Below are 12821 nucleotides of genomic sequence, written 5' to 3' on the forward strand. Positions count from 1 at the left end.
TACTAACATAGATATAAAAACCCAGTGCTAAACAGGAATCAAGCCTGATCCTCCATTGTTTATACTTAGTTCATGTCCAGATGAATCGCCTTGGCTGTCCCATGTAGTATATTTCCCTCTTTGTGAGCAACAGGTGGCCTATGACTGACCTTGGAAAGATGATTCCAATCTATACAGAAACAGTTTTCTCAGAATTAATGACTTCAAGAAAACTAGACTAGAGCTGAAAGAGAAGGTCTCATTCTGATTCTTAAGGAGGTATTTATAAATCCTCTTTTATTTCTGTGGCTCCCAGGATCTGAGCTAGTGCAACCAACAAGTCTATCCCTACCAACATTACCCTTCCTTCCCTGTTCCAGGTTAGATCTAATGATGTAGAATAAAAAGTTAAGTTGACTTTGAGTAATCTGTGACAATTTTTTGTTAAAGTGTCTGAGAAAAATGAGACCTATATCAACATGCACATTTCACAGGTATAAGCAGGCTGTGGTAATCAAGGCATGGCTACAAAGCTTGTCCTCATGCAAGAGGATGATCAAAGGTTTTCTTTACTTCAAATAAAATTTCTATACCACTCAGTTTCTGCAACACGTAAATAGGCCTATGGGATGTATAAGAAACATACTCTGGAAATACATGAAAACCAACTCTCTCTCTCTTTGTGATCAAAAAGAAAAATTGAAGTGGAAATTTGGAAACCTGAGGCAAGTTAGTAGAATATTACATAAAGGAATAATTAGGACATTAAAATAGATGTAGATTTTGCTTTTTTCTTTGGCAAGAAGATACAATTATATTTTTTAGCCTAGGCTGGAATGACTATAAGTGTCTTTTTCTAGTGGTCACAAGGCAAAAAGAAATAAACCTATGACTCACAAAAGATTTAGCTGGGTTCTAGAGCAGCTTATAAAATTTATCCTGATTAGTAATCTGAGCAAGTCACTCCACATTTTTGAACTTCCATCCTCATTTTTAAAGATGGTAATAATCATACCTATCCTGCCTACCTCACAGAGCTATATTATTGGAATTCAGTAAAATATATCTGCATGTCAATTAGAATGCTTTGAGCTGCTTTGAGAAAACCCAATTTATACTGCCTTGAAGAGATGGATAATTTGTTGTCACATGACTTCCAGAAGTAAGGCTAACTTCAAGGTTGACTGCTTGAGTAGCTCCGTGACACGTCATCAGGAACACGTGCTCTTTTCAACCTTCTTTTCTATTGTCAACAGATTTGGCTTAATCCATGGGCTTGTTCTCCTTCACATTGTTGTAAGAAAATCTTTGCCTCTTTTGTTTATATCCAGAGAGAAAATAGAAATCTTTCACTCCAGGCCTTATACCCATTCCTGCTTCAATAACAATGATCAGCAAACCATGCTATGATTGACTTATACCTGAAAGTATCTGGCTTTGGTTCATCAGGACCCATTCCTGGAGTGGGAAAGGAGATTCTCATGAATAACAAGAGCTACATGAAGGACATGAACAAAATTGGGGTTCTAAAAAGAGGAAATATAGGGAGGAAATAGAGGCCGAGTAGGCAATCAACAGATATAGACTGGAAAATCACTTAAAAATAGAACATTTTTACAAATATACAAGAAAATGTTTTTAAATTATATTTCCTTCAAAGGCACCAGTTCATGTTTCCCTAGAACCATATTGAAATCCTCCTAAATACCTTTAGAGAAAATTTGGCTTGCTTGGTGACTATGACTTAATCTATCCTGTTTAAAGTAGATTTCTGAAGGTGGACTTTTATAAATTATGACATTGTAAATTATTACATTTTTATAAATTATGAAATCTATGATACAATCAAGAATGACCCAATGCATGGGTGTAAAACATGATGCTGAAAAAAGAACTTTTAACAGACAGATTTTCATGATATTCTAATTTAAGAAAAGTAGTTTTAAAAAACAATATGTAGGGGCCAGCCTGGTGGCATAGCAGTTGGGTTCCCATGCTTTGCTTCAGCAGCCCAGGGTTCATGGGTTCGGATCCTGGACACAGACTTACACACCGCTCATCAGGCCAAGCTGTGGTGGCAAGCCATGTACAAAAGATGGAGGAAGGGCTGGCCCCGTGGTGCAGCAATTAAGTTCTTAAGTTCTGCTTCGGTGGCCCAGGGTTCGCTGGTTCAGATGCTGGGTGTGGACCTACTCACCACTTGTCAAGCCATGCTGTGGCAGCGTCCCACATATAAAGCAGAGGAAGATGGGGGTACATGTTAGCTCAGGACCAGTCTTCCTCAGCAAAAAGAGGAGGATTGGCAGAAGATGTTAGCTCAGGGCTAATCTTACTGAAAAAAAAGAGGAAGATTGGCACAGCTCTTAGCTCAGGGACAATCTTCCTCACTAAAAACAAAACAAAGCAATATATACACAAAAGAATGGAGTTGTGCCTTTACCCTACTCTATAGACAAAAGTCAACTCAAAATTGACAAAACTCTGAATGTAATACCTAAAGTAGAAAATCCTCATGACATTTTATTATTTCTTGGGTATGACACCAAAAGCGCAAGCAACCAAAAAAAATAGATCAATTGAGCTAGATCAAAAATAAAAACTTCTGCATATTGAAGGAAACGATCAACAGAGTGAAAAGGCAACCCACAGAATGGAGGAAAATATTTGCAAAACATACATCTGATAAAGGATTAGCTGTATAGAATATATAAAGAACTCCTACAACTCAACAACAACAGCAACAACAGCACAAACCTGATTAAAAATTTGGGCAAAGGACTTGAATAGATATTTCTCCAAAAAGACGATATGCAAAGGGCAAATAAGCACATGAAAAGATGTTCAACATCACTAATCATTAGGGAAATGCAAACCAAAACCGCAATCAGATACCACCTCACAACCATTGAGATGGCTACCATAAAAAAGAGAAAAAACAGAAAAGAACAAGTGTTGGCAAGGATGTGCAGCGACTGGAACCCTTGTGCACTGTTGGTGTGAGTGTAAAATGGTACAGCTGCTGTGGAAAACCGTATGGTGGTTCCTCAAACTATTACAAATTGAGTTACCATTGATCCAGCAATTCCAAATCTAGGTATGTCCAAAATAATTGAAAGCAGGGTCTCAAAAAGATATTTGTACACCAATGCTCATAGCAGCATTGTTCCCAATTGTCAAAAGGTAGAAGCAAACCAAGTGTCCATTGATGGATGAATAGATAAAGAACTTACGGTAAATACATACAATGGATTATTCAGCCTCAAAAAGGAAGGAAATTTTGACACATTTGGATGTGTGTGTTGTGACCTCACATGGATGAAACTGGAGGACATTATGCTAAGTGAAATAAGCCAGTTACAAAGAAACAAATACTGCATGATTCCACTCATAGGAGGTACCCAGAGTAGTCAAATTTATAGACACAAAAAACAGAGTGATGGTTGCCAGTGTTTCGGGGAGGGGAGAATGTGGAGTTATTGTCTGATATATAGAGAATTTCAGTCTGAGAAGATGAAAAAAGTTCTGAAGATGGATGGTGGCGATGGTTGCACAACAGTGTGAATGTACTTAAGTCTACTAACTGTACACTAAAAAGTGGTTAAGATGGTAAATTTTATATTGTGTACATTTTATCACAATTTTTTTAAAAAAAATGTACAGAAATGTCTAAATTTTGCTTTTTTACTCCTAAATTTTCTAAAGTGTATCACATATGTAACAGGAAAAACATTGATTTAATACAAATATCTAGCCTAGGTGTTATCCAGTATCTCTCTTCTTCTCACGAGGTCCAAGAGATTGTTTGAATTCCTATTCCATATCTGGTGGAAGTTGAAAGCTTTCTCCAAGATTTCTACTAATTCTTAGTATTGGAATTTGCCTCTGGTTCTTAGTTCCTATTTCCATTGAATTATTCCATATTCAGAAATTTCTTACGCACTCTCAAGAAAGCTATTCCCCTTTACATTATATCTACTTAGACCCTCCTTAACTCCACAAAAGCAAAATGAAGCATTAAAATGCCTCATAGACACATGTGTTTAAAGAGTTAAGTGAAGATTTGAAGAGATGGGAAGTGGGGTTTGTTTATATTTACAACCCAAATAACTTCAAGTTGAATATTAGGCACCCAGCTCTTGTCATTTCAGTCTCTCCACCACGGTCCCTTTATACCTGTAACACTCCAACCTCACACCATACTAGCTCCTCTCTTGTTTTTCTCCTTTCATGTCTCTTCCACATACTCTCTCCTGCGTAGTCTCTCCTCTACCTCAAAGTTCCAAATTCTTCTCTATCATGTAAGGAATTTAGACCTCTCTAGTCCCTATCCCCAAATCTAGCTCTAAACCTCCTATGAATTAAAGGACCCTTCATACAGGTCTTCCCCTTTTTGAAAGGCAGCTGTGGTCATGATAGGCATTTCTCCCTCCTTTCCAAACAAAAGGAGAGCCCAAATGTTCTTTCCTATACACTCCCATCTTTCTCCTCACCAAACCCACCACGAGCTGGATTCACCTCCTTGAAGACAGTGGGCCATTCTTCTCTGTGACTTCCCACAGAGTGGAACAGTTCATCTGAGCCTAGTCAGCATAATGCCTGGTCATACAATTTGGGAAACCCCCATTTTTGAGGGCAACATGAGGGGTCATTTACCGGGTCCTGCACACAGGTGCTGGGATCAATTGTTGGCATAAACTCACTGCAATGAATTCTACTGGAAATTGAAAGAGATTCTTCTTCCTCTTGCATCCTTGGAAGGAATTCCATGATGCTCTCTCAAACCTTGAAAATGGAGAGGAAATAAGAGAAGGAATATCTCACATTCAGCAAAACAAACCTCTATGTAAATATGCCAGATGTGTAGATTCTGTGAGGGTTTATTAGTTAATGTTTATTATGTATTTTAAAAGGAACAATAGCTTCACCTGGCGGAAACAGTGCTTTAAAAATGAACGCACAAAACGATTTGAGTTTCTGTACCAGACTGGCCTGGTTTGGCTTTTACTAACCACTTATTCTGAAGCAAGTGGACAATGTTTTAAGTAATGTCTTTTAAATTGGAGTAAATGGACAATTGTTGATGTTTCAGTACAATATTTTAAGATCCCTAGACATCTAGCAACAAACAAACAAACAAACAAAAATCATCATGTTACTCTGATAGTGTAAAGGAATCACTTGCAAAAGATTTTGAACGATTCATTCATTATTTTCTGAAATCTATTCCATCTGTTGCTCTGTCCATAAATTGAGTGACTAATCTGTTTCCATTCATTCACTGACATAACTCTCCAAAGATGTACACATAATGTTGTATTGTATGCAAGACAAGCTAAGAGGAATGTAAGGTGAGTGGCGAGTGGCAGAAATCACCAGAATGTTTAATTGAGGGGATTCTGTGATTTATTAGCATAAGAAATCAGAGAAAAAACCCAAAGGGCAAAAATAGCCAAATGAAATCCTTCTGAATGAGCTGCTGATATGAAACTGTTAAGCTATCAAACCAGAAAAGAGACAAGAGTTTAAGAAGGGAGTGGGGGGAGGAAATTATCTAAGTGTATATAACTTTTGTGTTTTGGGAGCCAGATGAATAGTAATATTTTTTCTAATGCTATTAGTAGTTAATAATCTGAAGATTATCTACTCACATTTATCAAAGTGGACTCTGATTTATGGACGTGAATATGAATATGTAAACAATATGATCGAATGTGCAAATGATTGAGCTAGGTGCCAGGAAGCCAGGTTCTAAGGTGAGGGCTGTCACTAGCTTGCTAGGAGACTTCTGGTCGTAGTCACTTAGTCACATACCTCCATTCTTTCTTGTGTTCATTCAATAAGTATTTCTTCAAATGCTTATTACTGTGCGCTAACAAAAAACAATAACTCTGGATTGCAAGAATTATTTAGAAATGGCCAGTGGCCTCAAACAGCCTCCAACCTGGAGGAAAAGAAAAATAATAGGGAATTTTGTCGCTTGCCTTTAGTTTTAGGGTAGCACTGTCTACCAGGTATTGTAGCAAAGAGGAAATCATATTCTTGCACCACCTCTCTCACTGTTGAAGGAAATATAAGTGGGCCTGTTCAACGCAAGCATTTTGGTCATGATGCCCATAACACCATTGAAGATGAAGTTTTGGTGAAACTGTAAAGGCCCATCCAGCCTGCCCAGGTGGAAAGAGCAGAACCTCCAGATTCATCCTCGGGCTGCTGTGTCTCATAGGTACCACAGCTATAACACGAGAACCATGAATTTTCAAGAACCCTCAAAAATGTTTGCGCCCTGAAAATGGCAAAAAGCAAAAAAAGAAAGTTGCAAAATCAAAAATTATAATTGTTTAAGTTCTAAAATCACAAAGTTATTTCAATGTTTCAATTGCAACTCAACAGATGTGGTAATATGAAATTAAGTTTGAAATGGGCTGTTTATTTTAATACATTTGAAAGAATGTGGACTGGAGCAACCAAAAGTAAGACTACTCAGGATTCACAATGGGTCTTTGAATAGTCCCTGTAGAGATGGGCCTGGGTTCAAATTCTGGCTCAGTCACATACTGGTTAGGGACTTGAGAAACTGTCTTAAATGTCTTAAGCTTTAGTTTAGTATTCTATAACATGGGGATAATAATACCCAACTTAAAGTATTATAATGAGTAACAAATAATTTATTACATGAAAATTGCCTAGCATAATGCCTGACACACATTAATTTTTCAATAGCTGTTATTTTTATCTCCCTCCATATATACTAGGCACTGCTGTTGACATATTTCGGAATGTGTATTTGTGGGTAATGATGTTTGGAATCAGTCACCAAATAATAACTTTAGCACACAATTGATCTGGTCATGCTAATATCTACCTCATTCCGTACATGTCTGATTGTCGCTATCCTCCCAGACATTAGGCCCTGAAGAAATTGTTAGGAAAATAGTGATACAGCTAGAGATGTCTTGACTTCCCAAGGTGGGGCTATTGTGATACTAAGAAAAGAGCTTGCCCTGCTGCTTGGTGTTTGCTCCAGAGACACTTTATGGTCTCTTCAGAGAATTTCCCATCCAGCTTCTCCCATTCATTCCTTTTCTTTCTTTTCCTGAACTTCTGTGAAAAAAGAACAGATTTTACTTTTGAAAAAAACCATCCATCTTAATTAGTGATATGCTTGATTGTATGATTTCTTTTTAAAATTATGAAGCCTTGAGTAGTTTTCAGAGAGTTTATTTTTATTTTATATTTGGTAGCTACAGTCCTGAAAAAAAGCTCATCTCCAGAGAGAGATGAAAATTTGCGCGAGGAACAGATGAGTGAAATTTTCACAACTCAGCCTGCATTTCTCTTCCTTCCCCAAAGTTCATCATTTTTGTTTTGAACATTGCTTTCTTGCCTATATACCCCAAAGGCATTCTTCTCCTATTCTTTCTTAAAAACTTTATGTGTTTTCTTGTGCATGATATCTTTATTAACCATTCATCTGGTTAGGAAATCACATTGATTTTATTGATGTTAGTATAGTATGTAATCAATAAAAATGTTATTAAAGAAAATGAATTCCCTTCCAAACTCACCCACCTCATCCCTGTTCATTGAAAGTATGACTTAACTGCACTTTGAGCTTTGCATGATCTATGAGACCTTCACTCTCACTGAACCAGCTCAAGGGCAGGAATAGTGATTTCTCTGACTTCTCCACTTCACTCTGACACATCGCATTAAGCCATTTATGGAGACGAAAGATTTTGTCTCTTTCAGAACAAGCTGTAGTCATAAAAATTGTTTATTCATGGAAATATTGTAAAAAGAGTGTACATTTTCAATTGAAGTCTATGAAGAATTCAAACTATTAGCTCATGTCAGTGGATGTCTGTTCCTAGGTGTACCCTTCGTGAGTTAAGAAAACCACTAGGTCCTAGTTGTAAGAGACTCCTTTTGTAGTGAAGGATATTCAAGTTTAGGAGAGTTTAGTGACTTTCACAAGGTGGTCACAGATTTGATGCAGAAGTCGAAATAGAATGCAGGTCTTCTAGGATTCTAATCCAGTCCCCTTTCCTCCACACCAAAATGTCCTTGCATTATGAGGTTCATAGTGTTTTTAAAGAAGTCCTTGGTGGTTTCTGAGGAAGAAGAGAAAGCTCTTATCTGAGAATCAACGAGTTAACAATTATATTTCTCTGGCCCTGACCAATCCATCAAGGGCCTAAGTTGTCTGCCTTTTGCCTTCTTGAAGTTTTGCTTTTTTAATTTTTAAACTAAGAGCAACACAGGAGTCAGATACTGTATGGTACTGCTGTGCTCCTGAGTGGAAAGTGTACTTTTTCATGTACTCAGATTAATTCCACAGTGGTCCTTTTAGAAAAATATACTGTAGTTTTTAATCCATTCCCAGTTTGTGAATTATTTAGCTGGATAAAAAACTATTATTCTATTTTGTATCAATATGAAGTCATAGAATGGAAATCCAGAAAAAGTAAAGCATAGATAGCTGCATTTGCTCAGCACTTGATAGAGTCCAATTTATAAAGTCTTTTTCACAAGCATTATTTTATTTGATAGAATCAAACCAAGTGTGAAAAGCATAAAAGCAGAAATCATTGTCGCCCTTTTGTATGTCAGAAACTGAGGCTCAATGAAGTTCTATAACTTGGCCAAGGTTACTCAAGAAGAAATTAAACTATTTCAATTTTGTAAACCATTGGTAAAAAATAGGAATATTCATTTCCATATACATATATTTCTTTATTTATAAATTATACATACATGATACTCTGTTAATATGTTGAATATGTTAGAAAATCTACTCCCCAAATGGGAATTTTTTTTTTTTTTGAAGATTTTATTTTTTTCCTTTTTCTCCCCAAAGCCCCCCGGTACATAGTTGTATATTCTTCATTGTGGGTCCTTCTAGTTGTGGCATGTGGGACGCTGCCTCAGCGTGGTTTGATGAGCAGTGCCATGTCCGCGCCCAGGATTCGAACCAACGAAACACTGGGTCGCTGGCAGCGGAGCGCGCGGACTAAACCACTCGGCCACGGGGCCAGCCCCTCCAAATGGGAATTTTAATGGATGATATAAAGACAAAATAATATTTCTTTAAGTTACATATTTTTTATCACTGAAATAAAAGTTTGTCCTCACACACACAAAAATAGTGTTGATATTTTTAATGAGGAAAATGTAAGTTCATATGGTTTATTATTTTCAAAAATTTTGGTGTAGTATTTGTGATTTAGCAATTTGAAATTCTAGCTCAAGTTCATTTTATTTTCGTACTTGGTATTATGGCTGGAAAAAAAATGGAAAACTCACTCAACATTAATATGTAGACATAAATAGAAGAAGTGCACTGTTGATCATACTGATTGAATTGTGCAAATCATTTTCAAGTCCCACCACAAGTTATGCCAAGTTTTATGTTAAAATTCTGTTAAAAATTTTCCTCTTGTCTGATCTCAGCTAATTATTCTTACAAACTAAGCAGAAGATATTAAGATACTACTATTTCATATTATTAATAAATGTGTTCAGACTTCCAGTTTCATCTCTGCATGTTGCTTGGAAGTCGTCACTGTCATCTTTTCAACAGAATAAAATTGAACAAATTAAAAATCAATGACTTTTCTTGTATCTATGAGAGAACTGAGGTAACAGGGCAAAACATGACTCTGAAATCTCACAGCTGAGATCTCTTTGGAGCAGAGACCACTGGAGACATGAACAAGTAGAAACACTTAAGTGTTAAACACTTAAGTGATCACTTTGACAAATTGCTGGGGCTAAGTATGGTCTACCTTGAGAGTGAGAAACCCTTCATGGCTACAATTTTTTTGTGGGAGCCCCTCACTTTTATATCTAGAAACTCCAACAATTCCTCATGATGAAGAGCCAAGAAAGATCCTTTCATGTCTCTGGCAGGGACAACCATTGTGAAATACACCTAAGCATTCTTCATAACAAAGGCCTACTCTCCAAAGAGAAGTAAAACTTTACCAGAGCCTTATTCTGTCTGGAGAAAGGACACTTCTCCACTATAACCCCCTCTAGCCTTCCTGTCTCATGTAAGAGGGTAACAAAAGCCAAAAAATATTTGTGAAGGTCAAAGCCTAGGGACTCAGGCCCACTAAAAGACTGAGATTTAGTCATAAAATTATAGAAGACTTCCCCTTCCCCACCTTACCACCACACCAACAGGGCTTAGTATAATAGCAGTTGATTAAACTGAAAGAGCAACAAGGCACAGATGCTGAGGAGCTCTTAGAGATCTCAAAGGGGTTCAAAAACAAAGACGTTTTAGGAATTTGAGGCTTCTACTGCTTATAGCTACAGCAAACATTAAATACAACCCAACTGTAGCCAGATTGCCATAAATCCTCACACCAATTACCTCAATACTTTTACCTACTATTTCATGTCTAGTTTTCAAAAAAATTACAAAGAATACTAAAAGCAATGAAAAACAAAACACAGTCTGAAGAGACAAAGCAATCATCAGAACCAGATTCAGATATGACATAGAGGTTGGAATGGTCAGCCAGAGAATTTAAAAATACTATGATTAGTATGTTAGAGGCTCTACTGAAAAAGATAGACAACATGTAAGAACAGATAGTTAATGTGAGCAGGAAGATAGAAGTTCCAAGAAAAACTAAATTTGTTCAAACCCACATAACCTTGAACTTGTTCTCATTTAGACTGCAAATAAGACTGCAAATAAATAAGCAGTGGTACCATCCTCAACCTCTCCATGATACAGAGGTCCCACTCTTTTCCTAGGATTCCCTCTAAAACCCAGATGTAACAAGAGATACTGTGACATACAGATCCAGTGAATGGGCTGATATCAATCTATATATCAAAGATAGAGATATTAAATATATAAATGCACACCATTTTGGAGACTATTGCTCTACAACACAGCTAAGCTCCAATTTACTTTGGGCAACTGATCTATGGAAGAAGAGTTGACTCATGTTTTGATTCCATTTTCCATTGTGACCTTGGATGAACTATGGCTACCAATAGTTGAATTTTTCATATAGAGAAAAATAATACTTTCTATTCAACCTGCCATATCCCCTGAATTGATTTCTAGAATCAAAAGCTAGTCACGATAAACCAGTATTAAAAAGGAGAGAAATTGGCCTAACTAAAAGTTAATTCACATTATTTAGTTTGGAAATAGAGTTGTCTCAGATTAATATTTATTTCCAAGTTATTTTAATTGACACTAGTGGGAATTGAGGAGTCTTGGGTTTGACTCCTCTTCTAGTAGATTATAGAACTATAGTGCTTACCAAATTTTCACTTGCCACTCTTTATTTCCCAGCCTTCTTTAAATATAGCAGGACACGTGACTAGCTCTGGCCAATAGATTGTGAGCAGAATTGGCATGGGTCACTTTTAAGCCAAACTGTAGAAAAAGAGGTACAAGTTCAACATCTGCTCTTTCTTCCATATGGTGGAGTCATGTTAGCTGTGTCCCTAAGTTTTCATAAGTAGAAGAACCTCGCACCATGTCTGTCCACACACACAACTACATTGGAATATAGCATGAGGAGGAAAAACACTTGTTTGGCTAAGTCATCAAGCTTTCAGAGATTGATTGTTATCCTGGTATAACTTAGCCAATCCTCAATGATAGAGTATACTGAGGCACTTGTGGCTTTTTGTTTTTGTTCCTTTCCTGCAATAAGAAGAAAATCAGTATTGGCAGTCTACCTGCTTCACAAGTTGTCATACAGAACTAGTCTTGAGATAATTAGTTTGTAAATTATGCAGAGCACTGCATATGTGAACATTATAGATTTTGTAGATGGTACCATTAGAAAAATGTTAGATATTTTTAATGTAAGAGTAGAGATGATCTATGATTGTCTCAATATTGGGCTACCTCTTACTGATCAGAATAATAATTTCCAACAAGCTCACGTGATTTGCCTGAAGGTGGTTTTTCAAATAAAGATCTTCAATTTGGAGTTTAGTTATTTATCCTTCCTTTCACTGATACAACAGCAAATGACCCATAGTCATTTTCTGCCCTGTGACCTCCATAACCACATATCACCAGTCATTTTAATAAACAGATAATGAAATTGCAAGAATATTGCAGGTGTTATTCTCCCGCTATGGAAATGTAGGCCTATTGAAGGAAAAGAACAACTATGAGGAGAGAAAGAAATGAGAGGATAGCAGTAAAGTGGACTCAAGTAGAATCTACCAACATTTGTCTTTAGCTTTAAAGCTCTAAAACCGTCCTGAATAAGTGAAAACTACAAGCAGAAAATTTCCTGAGTGACATTTTAAATGATCCATAAGTTACTTTTTTCAATAAGCTAAAAGATAAATAAAAAAAACAGTTGAAGCAAAACTTTGTGTTGTCACTAATTGTGAATCATTAATTAAAAAGTAATCTGAAGTTGGAAAAAGAAAGTAAATCAGTTTCCTTTTTTTTCCTACTCACAGAGTCCACTTATTTAATAAATAAAAGTGATTAGGTGGTCTACACACTGGGTAAAAAATACTGGTAACTCAACTGTTAAGAGTGAAAAAAATTTACTTAGTTCTCCTACTTTAAGGAAAGGACGTTTACAACACAGAATGTTGAAATCTAAATAATAGCATTATTGAAATAACTGTGTTGTATGTTTTATATGTGATACAGTCAACACTGAGTATTTTTTACTTCAAGCTAGAACTTTATGTCATTTACTTCTCAATAGTTTAAACTTTTAATTTTACGTTGGGTTTTAAAGATATATAGTAAGATAATTAAGTATTTTAGGATAAATTGATTGGCTAAGTACAGAAAAATTGAAAGAAGAGAAAGTTACAATTTATAGCTCAGCTGC

The sequence above is a fragment of the Equus caballus genome, chromosome 20, assembly GCF_041296265.1.
Source record: "Equus caballus isolate H_3958 breed thoroughbred chromosome 20, TB-T2T, whole genome shotgun sequence".
NCBI lineage: Eukaryota > Metazoa > Chordata > Mammalia > Perissodactyla > Equidae > Equus > Equus caballus.